General features: G+C 77.2%; 1 non-coding gene across 1 annotated transcript; it reads left to right on the top strand.

Moving 5' to 3' along the window:
* Positions 1 to 2,037: 2,037 nt before the first annotated feature.
* Positions 2,038 to 2,190, top strand: LOC137459937 (5.8S ribosomal RNA). The gene has a single exon (XR_010992566.1). It is a non-coding gene; the product is annotated as a 5.8S ribosomal RNA (ribosomal RNA).
* The last annotated feature ends 310 nt before the right edge of the window (positions 2,191 to 2,500 follow it).

Genomic DNA, 2,500 nt, shown 5'->3' with positions numbered 1-2,500 from the left:
TGTCGTCGAGCGGGCTCTCCCGGGCCCTCGGCCCGCCCAGCCGCGTCGCCGTCGTCGCCGGCCCTGCGCCGGTCCGCCGCCGGGGCCGCCGTAGCCGGGCGCTCGCCGCGCGGCGAGCGCGCGGCATGGGCGTCCCCAGCCGCGTCCCTCCTCCCCGAGCGCAGCGCCGGCTGACTGAGGGAAACCCCGGGCCTCGGGCCAGGCCAGGGGCGCGGTGGTGGCGGCGGACGTCGGGCGCGGCCCCCGCGGGCGGACGCTCCCCCCGACGGCGGCAGTGGGGGGAGGCACCCCCGCGGGGCCTTAAGTCTGGTTTCCCTCACCCCAGGGTCAGGTACCTAGCGTTCCGCGCCTTCGTCCGCGGCCTTGCCCTACCGCGGAGGAAGCCGGGCGGCGGTTTAAAGACCCGGGCGGCTCGGCGCGCCACCCCCGGATGCGGGGGGCGAGCGCGGGGGCGGGCGGGTGCCTTCAGAGGGGCGGGGGTTGCCCCCGCAATGCCTCTGGCTAGGTCCGCCGTCGTCGCGCTCGTCGTCCTCCGGGGGCCCGCCGGGCCGGGGAGGGGACTCTGCTGCCCCCCCCTCTCTGCGGTCCGAGCGCTCGGCCGGAGAGAGCCCACCGCGCGAGGTCGGCCGTGGTCCGGCCCGCGCCTCGCCTCGCCACGGGCGTCCCCGGCGGCGCGTTGAAGCGCGGGCTTCTCGCGGGCCGGGGCGGCGAGCCCCCGCGGTGGGGGCTGGCCCAGGGCGCTTCGCCCCCGCCGGGGGTTTTGTGCGGGCGCGTTGCCGCGGCTCGGCGGCGGCGCCTCTTGCGGCGCGGGCCGCTGCGGACCTCCCGGTCCCTTTTCCCTTTGCCCAGGCCCCAGAGCGGGGCCCCGGCGAGCTGGCGCCCTCGGCGGTCTCGCGCTGCCGGTTCCCCCCCGTCCGGGGCCGGTTTCGGGTGGCGTGACCGCGTCCGAGCGGCGGCGGGCGTCGCTCGGCGTCTCCGGCTCCGGTCCCTCGCCGGAGGGCACCCTGCCACCGGCTGCGGCTGTCCCGGTCCCGGGCCCTGCCCGCGGGCTTCCCCGTTCGCCTTCCCGGCGCGTGCCGGGTGGGGGACGGGCGGGCAGCCGGGGGCGTCCCACCCCCGGTCTCCGCGTGGAAACGGGGAGAGCGGGGGCCCGCCCCCCGGCTCAGCGCCGTCCGCTGTCCGCCTGGCCGCGGGGCCACGGAAGGGGTCGAGCGAGCGAAGCCGGCGGCGCGGTGGCGCCGGGGGAGGATGGAAGGGGCTCGTGCCGCTGGGGTTTGTCGGTCGGCGGGTGCGCCGCCCGGCGAGGGCCGGCGGGTCGCCGCGGTGGCGTCCCACGTGGGCTCGGGCTTTCCGTCTCGCAAGCCGTTTTCCGTCCCCCGCGGCGGGGGGGGGTTCGGTGGCGAGAGGAAGCCGCCCGAGGGCGCGAGCCGGCCGGGGCTCGGCCCCGGGGCCAAAGCGGGGGAAAAGAAAGTCCGGGATGGGCCGCAGCGGTGGCGGCGTTGGAGGGGCCGGTGCGGAGGCGCGCGCGCGCTCTCCTCCGGCGGGGTTGTGCGCCCGGCCCCCCTCGCTCCCCGGGGCGGGGGGGGGGGGGTCTCCGCTGCCTCGCTTCGTGGCGTCTCCGCGACGGCACGGGGCGGCCAGCGAGAGACACACCCCCCCCCGCCGTTGGGTGGGGAAGCGAAGGGGGTTTTCTTTCCCCGTGCACGCGAGGCGAGGCCGGGTTCGGGGCACGTTCCCGGCGGCGCGCGGCGGGCCTCCTCCGCGCCGAGGTCGGAGCGAGCCCGGGCGCCTGGTCCGGCCCCGAAGCGCCGCAAGGTGCGTTTTTCCCTCCTCGGGGGAGGGAAAAAAGCCGGGAGCGCGGGCTCCCCGCCCCTTGCTTTTGCCGCTTCGGGGTTTCGTTTTATTTTCCCCCCCTCTCCTGTGCTTGTACGGTCAATGTGAGGCGAGCGGCCGCCGTGCCGCGCTCTCCGAGGGGCCGCTCCTTTGCGAGCGGTCCCGGCCCCTCCGCGCTGGCGGGGCGGTGCCGAAAAGCCAGACAACTCTTAGCGGTGGATCACTCGGCTCGTGCGTCGATGAAGAACGCAGCTAGCTGCGAGAATTAATGTGAATTGCAGGACACATTGATCATCGACACTTCGAACGCACTTGCGGCCCCGGGTTCCTCCCGGGGCTACGCCTGTCTGAGCGTCGCTTGACGATCAATCGCCGCCTCGGTGCCCGCCGAGCGGCGCGGCTGGGGTCGCCTCGCAGGCTCTCCCCCGGGCGGGGAGGGGCCTTCGTCCCCCTAAGTGCAGACTCGGGGAGCGCTCCGTAGCTCCCCGCTCCCGGAGCGCCCGCTCTCGCGGAGTTCGTCCCGCCGGGGCTTCGCCGGCAGGGGTTCCCCGTTGGTCCAGCGACGCCCGGTGGGGCGTTGGGGGAGACGAGAGCCCGGTTGGGGGAGGAGGCGCGGGCCTCGCCCCCCCCGGCACTCCCGCGCGGGCGCGGCTGTCTGCGGGTGGGT

The sequence above is a fragment of the Melanerpes formicivorus genome, unplaced genomic scaffold, assembly GCF_026170545.1.
Source record: "Melanerpes formicivorus ecotype bairdi unplaced genomic scaffold, bMelFor1.0.p_v2 SCAF_463, whole genome shotgun sequence".
Lineage (NCBI taxonomy): Eukaryota > Metazoa > Chordata > Aves > Piciformes > Picidae > Melanerpes > Melanerpes formicivorus.
Note: the sequence above shows the minus strand (reverse complement) of the source record. Positions and strands in the feature narration are given on the sequence as shown.